This window comes from Halyomorpha halys, unplaced genomic scaffold, assembly GCF_000696795.3.
Source record: "Halyomorpha halys isolate HHAL.00 unplaced genomic scaffold, Hhal_1.1 Scaffold81.1, whole genome shotgun sequence".
Lineage (NCBI taxonomy): Eukaryota > Metazoa > Arthropoda > Insecta > Hemiptera > Pentatomidae > Halyomorpha > Halyomorpha halys.
Genome location: NW_027115240.1, coordinates 418,899 through 431,232, shown reverse-complemented (window position 1 = coordinate 431,232; position 12,334 = coordinate 418,899). Strand labels below are relative to the sequence as shown.

The window sequence follows — 12,334 nt, the reverse complement described above, 5'->3', positions numbered from 1 at the left end:
TATTTTATATATAGTACTTTTTGTAAATATTTAATTTCTTTTTAAATTTCATATTTATTATCTTATTACAACTTTGTAGTTAATTGTTAATTTTTTTTAAGATTCTAATTAAATAGTACTTATTTTAAAAACACCATAGAATTTTATGTGTTAATATTGTTATTTTTATATACAAATTTTATTATTTATGTTGTATATTTTAATTTTATTCTGTTTTTGTCAAAGAAAGAGGGGAAAAGGAAAGATGTATTGGATTAATGGAGAAAATATGAATAGATAAATAATGGAATAAAAAAAAGGATTAATAAGGAGGAAAAACTATTTTAAGAAATAAAATATTAGAAAGAAAAAAAATGATAGAACAAAAATAAAATATCATGTATTACTTTTAAATATTATAATTTTACTTTACCATGCTTATACAATATAAGAATTTTAAAAAAATTGTACGATTAGGTGTAAGTATGCTGAATATTTAGTAACCGCATACAGTTGGACAGCACAGCTTTTTTTAATAAAGTTTTTTTCCATAGTTTATTATTAATACATTACATTCCATATTACATAAGCAGAATTTAAATTGGTCGTAATTCATCAGGATTCGAACTTATACTAAAACCAAAATACATTATAATGCTAATGTCACTTCCTATTATACATTCATCAATGAATAATTCTTCGACATAATTGAAGAAATATAATTGAATATTAAGTGAAAAAACAGAATGTGATACTTTGTTATTTGTAATGATTTTTATTTGGATTTTTGAAGATAAAAAAATTTAAAATGTATGAAAAGGCTGTTAACGTAAAATATATAGATATACAAACGGAGTGGTTTTATTCGCAGCATAATTACATACCTAAATATATACAGCTCGGATAACATGGGAGTAATCCGACACCGAGGAAGGTTTAGATAGGATTAATCACTGGGTACATATATCGTTATGGCGCGACAGATACTGATTAGGAATTTCATAAAGGCATATTTTCTTTTCTTCGCTACTTCTATAACTAATTTTCAAAACAACATGCATATGCTCATAATCATGCATTAATGAAATTAGTGTATATTTTTGATAATCCTATGTTTCGTAAGTGCTAGCAAATAATAACTTTTACTTCTACTAATCAATATATGGAATATGTTGTAAGTGGAAATATTGTGAGGGTGCAAAATTTCGAAATCCAGTTTTCGACGGGTATACAAGTTTTGAGGTCCTTTAAGTCCAAATAACCAAGTCTTCCAAAACTTTTGTGAACAGCATAGCTCAAAAACGAAAAATCGTACAAAACTGAAATTATATATTTAAGCTGGATGTGAAAGCAACTTTTTGTATAAAATTGACAGACCAGAAGTGATTTTACACTAAAAGTGGCACTTTTTAGGATCGATTTTAAACTTTTTTGGATACAAGATCCGTAAATTCCTACCTACATATTTTCTCATTATCCGTTCTTATCTCACAGACAGATTATTTCGAGAAAATCACAACACTTATTCATCCCTATTTTCTCTGTCTGCTGGTGTACCTAAGGGTAGTATCCTTGGTCCTATCATTTATACAGTTTTTACAGCTAATATCCCAACCCATCCTAACACTATCCTCTCCACGTATGTTGATGACATATGTCTATTGTCTGTGAACAATGATCCTTCCATTGTATCCCAAACTCTCCAATTCCACATCACCACCCTTATAGAATGGTGCCAAAACTGGAAGATATAAATAAATTCCAATAAATCTGACCTTATTACATTTACCCTTCGTCGTAAACTTTCGTCTTACCCTACAGTATCTTTTAATAATACCCCACTTATTCCTGTTGAACAGATCCGTTACTTAGGACTACATCTCGACAAACAACTGACATGGAATCCTCATACGAGACTGAAAAGGCAGGAAACTGCTCGTCGATTCCGACTATTACAACACTTACTAGACAAACGGTCTAAATTGCCAATCCATTACAAAAGACTGTAAGGCCTATCTGGACATACGGAGTTGAGCTATGGGGCTGCCCTAACCATCTAATTCCTCTTGAATCCAATCCTTACAGTCCAAAATCCTTCGTAAAATCCTTAATGCTCTTTACTTTGTCACAAATTAAATCATCCATCAGGACCTCAATGTTCCCTATGTTGCCGATTTGGCCAGAACCAGATACTAATTCTTCCATAATAAACTTCCCAACCACCCAAGCCAACTCGTTTCTGCCAACTGGCTTCTCCTTCACTACCTAATAATCCTCCTAGGCGTCTGAAAAGAAGATGACCTCGAGATCTGCCCCTCCAGAAATGTTATTGGAGTTTTATCAATGGGTAAATTCTCCACAATATCATGTCATTATATCACTTACAGCAAATTTACTTGCTGTATATATTTTTATTTAGTTGTAAATAACAATACATAAATTATTAAAAAAAAAAATAAATAAAACCTTTTTTTTAGGAATTTTCTCAATAACGATTTTGGATAAATTTGGCAATTCAAGGTAGAACCACTTAGTCTTTAACATCAGATAGGTCTTACTGTAATCTAAATAGTTACATTAAGTGACAGATTAAAAAAAAAACATTCCTTTAAAATTATCTTTTATCAAAAATGTTACGAACAAAAAACGTGAACAGTATTCACTCAAATTATAAATAATTTCGAGGACAATAGAATCGTAAAATAATTAAAATTTATTTTTTGATGGTATATGTTATTAATTTAAAGCAATAGTTACGACAACAAACATGTTCATATTTACAGAAATTATTTGCCGAAAGGTTTGATCAGAAGGAAAGCAGAGAATGGAGGAAGGACTGAATTCTAGTCACGGAGGTTAAAATATTTATGTATCGGTAAAGGTCTACCTCGAACCCACTTTCTCTGCCTAAAATAAGGGCTATTCTGATCTCATTCACCGATTCGTAATCAGACTTAAGATAATTAATAAGTTTCATAGTAATATTAGAAAAATTATTCTAAAAATATAAACAATTTCTCGTTACCTGGTTAATAAAAAGATGTAAATGGCTTTCTCAAACCGTGGAAATCAGCATCAATCATTCAATTAAAAGTCCTGAAAAATAAAATAAAACTAGAATTATCAATCTTAGTTTATTATATCCGTAGAGAATAATATAATTGTATAATTACCTATGCATTTGTCTGACAATAATAATTTATCACCATGATTTTAATTTCTTTTTTCGATTGTATTAAAAAATATATTTTGTGTCTTGTTTAAAAAAATTATTTCATTATTTATACAGGGTGCTCAAGACTGCATTGACACCATTTTTTTATTTTTTGTGAGTTCTAAAAATTTCAGAATTAAACTAAGTAGGTTTTGGTAATGGTGAATAAATTTTTTTCTTAGTTAAGTTAGTATCTTCCAATTCTACTCCAGAGCACTTAAATCATACATTTTCAAAAGATAGGGTTATTTTTAATGAGGGATTGTCATGGAAGTTCAAAATTATTTTATTTCGGTAATTTTTCTGATCAAATAGCCAATGAAGGCGTGAATCTCAAAAAATATATATGATTTCTTTAAAAGCTTTCTCGATTTGGGGACAGATGGAAAATCGAAAAAAAAATACAGAAAAAAATCGTTCAAAAATTGAATTTACCTATGTAAGATTTTAAGAAGATGATGAATCTGTTACAATGGCTTTAGTATTTTCTGTATACTATACTGTTTAAAAATCCATTTTGTGTATAATAAAATACAGAAATTTAAATTCATACCTGACATTTCGGATAACATTGTCCTTTAACAAAAATTAATTTCAAATACGCCACATCATTTTAAATCCATTTAAGCATAATTACAATAATTAGCAATTAATATTATGTATATTTTAGTAATAGTTACGACCCGTAACCACTATGCCTACAAATATACGAATACATAATTGGTTAAAGAAATCAGGAACTTAAAGGCGTAGAGTGGTATGTTTGTATCCTGATTTTTCCATTACAAGTTCGTTAAAATCTCGGGTTTTTTTTCTTAGTTACCACACCCCTTTGAAGGGCCTGATTCCTTTGTGCGAACCTTACAGAAATCCAACCCGTTAAAATATTTAGGCTAGAAGAAAGCCTAGAGACAAGCAAAGACTTTTAGCAAGGCAAAGTTTGTGGGCTGCTGATAAAATTTTAAATAAACCTTTGACTATAGGGAACATATATTTTGTATTCAAAATACATTTACGACAAAAAATTTTGGAATATTAGTAGTATCATTGAATATTAAATAATCTGAAATTCCGTAAGAAATAAGAAAAAAAAAATTAACCGTGTTTAAATGACCCAATGTGCGAAAATCGCACATTTTACAAAAAAATTCTAGTAAAGTTCAATTAATTCTATTGCTATTTCTAGGATTACCTTAAAAGAATATTTTGTAAGCTATAAGGAAAAAACAATAAAAGTAGAAATAGGATTTTTAATGGGTTTTTTTAAAATGATTTTTCATGTTTGCCGATAATAATATTGTAAGACAACTTCAGATTAGTAAAACCATAAAGAAAACCACTAAAAACAATTATACCAGAACTTACCTCTTCTATCTAACACTTGACAGTAGTAATAGAAGATTGCATAGTGAGAAAATTAAAGGTATATGAAGGATTTTCGTTTCATATGAACTGATGCATGTATTAAAATATTTAAAAAAAAATATTTATGAAGAAATAAAAATAGGGATTATTGCTGAGCATACACACATATGTGAAGTACGTAGTTAAAACAAATACATAAGAACTTTCAATTCCAAGCCCTTTTCAACACCATTTAGCGAATTGCGAATTCGCATTTGACCAATTGTGCAAAAACCACACATTAAACAAAAAAAAAAAAATTTTTGGTCATTTTCTCTCCTCCATTTTGATGTAGAACTACCTTATTTTAAAAGCTATTTTGTAAGTTATTAGCGAAAAAATAAATAAATAAAAACTTTGATTTTTAGTGTTTGATGATTTCTTATATTTGCTAGAAAAAAATTATTGACAACTTCAATTTAGTGTTTAGCACCGAAAATTAACACATTAAGTAGCACATAATAAGCCACTATAAACAAATATATAAAAACTTTCCCCCCCTTTTTCAACTTCACTTAACCTATCGCGATTTGTATTTGTCCTGTTGTACGAAAACTACAAATTATGAGACAAATTATACAGGAATGTGAATCGTGACTTTTAACTTTTGAATAAAAAGTTAATTTTGCAAGTTACAAACCAATTTAAAAAAAAAAAACATAGTTTTTAAGGCTCTTTTGATAATTTTTTTTACGAAAAATGTTTTTTTTGACAACTTCAGATTTGTATCAAGGATCTAAAGAACCTAAATAAAATAGTGTAGCGAGAGGGAGCAAGCGTTTCGATCACTACTCACCAGAGCGCTGCACCTCGAGCCTCACCGAAGCTCCCAAATTTACATATTGCATTATTTTGTAAAAACACATTGTCATTTTTGTATATTAATAATTTCTGTACATAATACTTAGCAATATCTGTACAATGAATAATAAATGATAACAATGCAATGCACGAACCTATCTCAAGCAGACATGTACCGACCGCTTCTCGGTCACAGCCGCATAGACTAGACCTATAAATAAGGGACTCTAAATCCCCATAATTCGATCGTAGATCCACATCCTTTCCTAGGTCTAGTCATGGCACAGGTGGCGTATACACTGCTTGAGATAGAGAAGTTCATTGCCAATCTATGCTCGCAAAAGTTGCTTTTTCTGTACGCACACTTAAGACGATGGCCTATCACCTCTCCTTCTCTCCAGCAATCTTAGTCCGTCGCTTCATCTCGGCAACTAAGATTGTAACCTAATCCTGAACAGTTACACTGGTCCGTCCGCTTCATTTCGGCAACCAGTGAAATTTCCCGTCTCTCCCCGGCTCTAGTCCGTCCGCTTCATCTCGGCAACTAGAGCTGCACCTAGCCTTTTCAGCTTACTGGTCCGTCCGCTTCATCTCGGCAACTAGAACTGTTACTCTGCCTCAGACTCTCTCACCTAGACCTCCTCTACCTGCGTCAGTGTCCAGGGCTCATCCTCTGGCACGGCCGATCCTAACTTAAAATGAATACGCTTTGTCGTGGGCCTTCTGTAAAGAGATATCAGGCTGGAGAAATCGCCTAAGACCAGACAACCCCGACGATAGAATAAAATAAAACAGTTACACAAGAACTCTCTATTTTAGTTCGCTTTTGAACTTCATTGGACTGAACTCCGTCTACTATTTAAGTACGATATCGTAACATACTAACTTGTATACTACATTACTGAGAATTGTTTCCTTTAGTACAATAATTCTGCAAGCTAATGGGACTTTCTCAAATTATTAAAAAAAAATAAATAAATTAAATAATAAATATACATTGCATTCCAGCAATTACTTTAAACTTTCTTCTTCTTTTCCTACATATTTAATTGCTCTAAAGATAATTGTGCTAAATTTTTTTTAATTTGACAAGTGTGCCGGAAAATATATTTCAAGAAGGATACCGTGGCAAAAAAAATTTGAGAAGCCCTGCTTTAGTAAATCATTTTTTACCTTTTTCTTAAAAATTTCTTATTTGTATTATTAATGCGTTCATTATAGCATCCTGCAACAAACATTTAATTTTTTCATCTACCAAGAGCAATAAACATTAATTGATTGAAGTTAACAATATTCATTTTTGCTAAAATAAATACGATTGCATGTAACTGTTATAAATGATACATAAACAAGAGACAAAATATAATCAACTGTCAATAACAAACTTCAAATATAATATATTTATAAGAGAATCGAGAGAGTATCCAATACAGTAACCTCACTCCTGAGAAAATTCATGAACCCATTTTCTATGATAATATGTTTCCCAGGAGGAAATTGTTGTGTCGAGATAAAAATGAACTTTCTAATCAATTACTTTTTATAATTACTAGACCTGGGCTTTCACAAAGAAACTGATCTTAATGCTGACTATCCGCCTATGACTTTATAGATAAAATTAAAGCCTGTAATTAAGGGTACTTATAACGTTAATTAATTACTGTAAAATTATTATAAAGGAAAATTATGATGCTGAAGTTATGATAATTAATTGCGAGGAGGGTAACTGTTAATGAAGTCGGGGGGCTACAAAGGACTTAGCCGTTAATGGCTTCCAGTAGGTCAGTGGATTCGGTAATCGTCACCAGGGGTTTGAGCTCGTCCCAAGTTCCTACGACCCATTAAAGTACCTTCAAGTCTTTTAGAAAGTGGAGGAGTGGGGACTTAGTGTCCTTCCTGGAGCTTTGATGTCGTCTTTTATGGGCTTAGAATTTTGTTTTAAAGTCCAATTATGCCGGATAAATTTTCTGTTGGCTGCAAATTAGAGGGGAAAATATATGTGATAAGTATTTACTTAGCACATTTGATTGATGAGTTCAAATATCCAATAATAAAAATTGTATTTAATTATATTTTTTTACCTTTCTAAATCGGTATATTATCAAGATACAACCTCAAATTATAGTTCATTACGTAGAAGATGAAACACTGAACATTTTCTTCACTTACAGTATGTAGCTGCAATTTTTAGCTTAAGATATTTTAATCAATATGCAAAACACATCGAGCGTTGCCCCCAGTACTACCGTTTCATCTTGAGCGTTCCCTAGCGTCACGAAAGCAAATTACTCCTGTATAATTTTTTTATCCTAAAAAAAATAAAAATTATCTTCGGTACTGTAAAATAAAAGATGTGCGTCCGATTTTTTTTAGTTGCTCCCTCCGTGTTGCTCTGTCCGCTCTTTACTTCTGCAAATCAATTTCCGATTACTTTACCAAATTCTATCAGTAATTCCTACGCTTCAGCATCTTATAAACACCACTCATTACAAAACCTGGGTAGTTAAATTTATACGGGTTTCCAGTCACGTGGGAATCGAAGAATCTGGCTGACCAAGCTGTAAGAAAAGCACATGCGCTCCCGAGAAGGAGTAAAGCAATTTTAAATCAATCAGGAATAAACAAATCCCTTAAAAAGACAATTAAATATGAATGACAGTGTAAGTGGAATGAAAGCCCAACGAATAAACGAAAAATTATAAAAAAGGAAGTCATCCCTGGGATAACGCCAGCCGCAAATTTCGTATAGGGGAAGTCGTACTGACTAGACTGAGAATAGGACACACGAGACTCATTCATTCCTAACTCGTCACAGACCAAATGCCACCGAAATATCAGTAATGTAATAACAATTTTACAATTATCCATATATTTTAGGAATCACATCACACCTCAATAGTTTTGGATAAAACTCTGATAAATTATATGATAATACTTCTGTTATAATGAAATTTTTCATAAATTAAAAAAAATTATAAATAAAAATAAAATAAATGGCGTTGGCGTTCAAAGAATTTATATATTATCAAACAATAACAGCCTAACGCTACTTATTTATGCAAAAAAATCTTCATCCATATTAAAGTAAACAATATTCATTTGTGCTTTATGGTTGAAACAACTAACTAAAATGAATAAAAAATAAAACAAATTATATTTTTGAATATAGTCAGACAAACTTCGAACTAAATTATTATGTAAATAGAACATAGTAATGAAAATAATATAAAATATTATAGCTGTATTTTTTTTTTATTTTTTACATCTACCAAAAATTATTTAATAATTACAATGACTATAAACATTAGTTTAAATTCGAAATCAAACTTTTTTGCTAATCTTATTCCACTGAAGCTTTTGGAATATTTTATTGCATGGCAAAAAATATCTAAAATTGAAGACGTTGAGTTAAGAAAGTGTTCCAAATTTTTTTAAACCTTTTAAAAGTTAAAAATTTATTTTCGTCCAAAAAAGGAAAAAAAGGTCTATGTTACACTTGATATTCCGTAACTGCTTGACCTTCTAAACGATGGGTGTTCTCAATACCTCAATATGCCCTTTGTTGAAATATTAGGGTTCTGAACCTCTAAAAATCTGTGAGTGCACTTTTTTTTTTAAAGGTAATATTGATTTCTGACAGGAGAACAGGTCAACATAACAGTTTGAAGGTTTTAACCCTTAATGGCTTGAATGCTGAGATCCCCACTATAAAGAGGCTGAATGTGCCCGAGATGCTCATAGAACAGGCATGATTTGTGATAAATAAACACGTGATTGATTAATTGAATGTCTTGATTGATTGATTTGTTTTAAAACAAACAAATGTACACTGGATTTCAGTCTCACTAAATTGTTTCTCATGACATATTTCCTGTCCCAATTTACAGTTAGTAAAATTCTTTTAGGAGTAAAAATAACATCTAAATAATTTCCGAAGGCCCTTCCGTTTCCAATCAAAGTATTCAACGAATTACACAAATCTTTATCAAAAGATATTCTAAAGATCAATTATACAGCTTATTACTTTATCAGTACAAATGTGTATATCCAAAAAAAAGTGATTAAATGGCTATATTAAATTAATTAATATTAATTACAAGAGAATAACTATAGAAAAAATTATTCAAATAAGGTGAGTTACTATTATGTTTAGCATTATATATGTTAAACATCGATCTGAGCACTGTGTTTTTTAAATATTTCATTGCTAAAAAATGTTCGTTTTATTCAATTCTGTAGTAGCCCAAACAATTAATACAATGATGGGTTCCTCATAAAAATAATTAAATAAATAAAAAATTAGACAAGAAGCTAAGATTTAAAAAATAAAATTTTAAACATTCTGGATTTTCTTTTTTTTTTTTTTAGTCGTATAGTGCCGGTGATATTTTGTGAACCTTAACTAATATTTCTAAGATTTATTTTTTAATTCAATTAAATTATATGAATATACGAATAATTTATATTATAAATAATAAATATTATTTGTTTGTAAAATTGGAAGTTAACGTATTTTTCTCTTCTTTGTTAACTATTTTATAATTACTTTTTTTTTCAATTTATTACTATAAGAAGTTATATTTTGATTTAATATTATTTCATATTTATAATTTTTTTTTTGTTTATTTATGGATCTTTTTATAGATTTTTTTTCTAAGGCAAGGATCTAAAGCCTAATTTTTACTGTCTTTATTATTACAATTAAGGGATCTGCCTAAATACCATCATCATTACATACGTTCTTCTTGCGTATTTTATTAAATTTCAAATGCTGTAATTTTGTTATAAAATAGTTGACATTCATTGAAATAATGTCCATAATTTGATAGCTTGTACTTAGCATTTTCGCATAATTTGTGGCTCTTGAGTGGTTTAAACGTTTACTTAACCATATATGAAAGGTAAACTTGAACAGAAGCGTTAATTTTTTGTTCACCCTGTTGATTAGTTGAATTGTTCAACTTTGTTAGCTTATGAAGAAATTGAGAATAAGTAATAAGAGATAAATAAACAATGCGGTAGTTATATAATTTATTTAACCTTGTGTTATGATAAATGATCATAACATACGTTATGATCGGATACATACATTATGATCTAATATAAATAACGATTATTTTTGTCCACCATAATTATTATTGAATAATAAAGCGAGCTCCTTGAGCAGTGTGAAAACGTGGGATTGTATATTAATATCGATAATGTAAAATACAATCATAAAAACAAAGCAAAATAAAACAGAAAAAACACCAAGTCAAAAAAGAATTACTGAATTTTACAAAGAAGCAAACAAAAAGGTTACAGTTAATGATAACAGAGAAAAAGGACAGGATGAAATAGAATAATGACAATAATAAAAAATTCTTTAGACTCCAATACGTACCAGGCCTAACTTATAAAATAAAAAGAAAACATTGACAGAATATGATCATGTAAATATTAGAACTGGTTTGCACTGCACTAGCCTACCACAACATAACATTAAACCACAAATTCAACTTTAAAAATCCCACAATAATAAATATAACACAAAACACGAAAAGCAGAAGATTTCTGGAAGCTATTCATATAACCAAAAACAGCAAAGAAACAGTAAACTACAAAACTGACACTAAACATTTAAATACACATTACGCTGACATTATGAATAGAGTAAAAATATAAATATAAAAAAATAAGAGGAAATAAGTGAGATTAAAATATTCAAATCATAAAATTTTAATTTTAATTGTACAATAGATAAAGTGGGACGTATAAATAAGGACTTAACAAAACAGCACACTGGACATGAGATAAGGTCCAAAGAGGTAGTATACCATATAGAGCAATGTTTGTGCTACAGAGAGAGATGAATGCACCAATAGTGAATGATAATTAATTAAACAATTAAACAGAGTGAAACAATTTTCAGCCATGTTTTAATAGATGACATAACTTCCATAGTGAAATTAAAATTATATGAATTACAAATACACTTATGACATGGACGAGAATTGTTAAAATGAATTATTATTTGTACGATTATTAAGCATTAATATGGGACAATAGTCCCGAAACGTTGTATAACAAGAAAGAAAAATATAGAATAATTTATACTCAACTTTTGGAAGTTTTTTAACCTTAAAAATTTATAGAAATTAATTTATCAAACTTCCTAAAAAGAAAATCTAGAAAAATGGAGTCAAATTCACAGAAGGTCAAAGTTAACAACCAATAAATCAGTTTTGTCGAGGAATGTATTTACTTAGGACAGTTAGAGATAGAAAAGGTGAAATGAATATAACGACATAAGAAGAAGAAATAAAGGAGCATGAAAGAGATTTTTAAAAGTCAACTTCCAGAATTAAAGGCAAAGTAAGGTATTGGAAACATGTGTGTAGGAAACAATTATCTAAAATTAACGAGGACACAACAGCAATTTTTCAAGAAGTATGATGCGTATCAAAAGAAAATACCGCAACGGAAAAGCCTACAATTAAAATTAAAAGTCTATCAATAGAAGAACATCAACTGAAATGGAGGTGAGACGGTCATATTGCCAAACTTGAAACGAGTAGATGGTCCAAAATTGCTACAGATATGATACCAGGGGAACACAAGAGATGGAGAGAAAGACCAATTGCAAGATGGCGAGATGAGATAGTGCAAAGAGTGGGAGACAGAAGAAATATTTTGGAATGTAATTTTGAGGAGTGAAGTCGAGAAATGAGTTATCACTAGATTCAATTGTTAGCAAAATATGTCTTACAATTTTTTCTTATAATTAATACAATATATACTTTTTTTTTTAATGTAAATTGCGGATAATATAAAATTTTAAAAAGATATTTAAGATAATAGTTTATGTGCCTATTAATTTTGTTATTAAAACATTATTATCTAGAATCCTTTAATGAAAAATTTTAGTTGTTATTAACAACCATAATATATAAATAT

The 12,334-nt window shown here is 29.6% G+C and overlaps 1 protein-coding gene across 4 annotated transcripts in view; it reads right to left on the bottom strand.

The window, feature by feature from the left end:
• Nucleotides 1–12,334, bottom strand: part of kek5 (kekkon 5) — a 597,474-nt gene that overhangs the window by 175,282 nt on the left and 409,858 nt on the right. For all 4 annotated transcript variants that reach the window (XM_067052307.1, XM_024358916.2, XM_024358914.2 and 1 more), the window contains one exon: nucleotides 3,005–3,075. The gene's annotated coding sequence lies outside the window, so the exon portion shown is untranslated. The remainder of the gene's footprint in view (nucleotides 1–3,004; nucleotides 3,076–12,334) is intronic.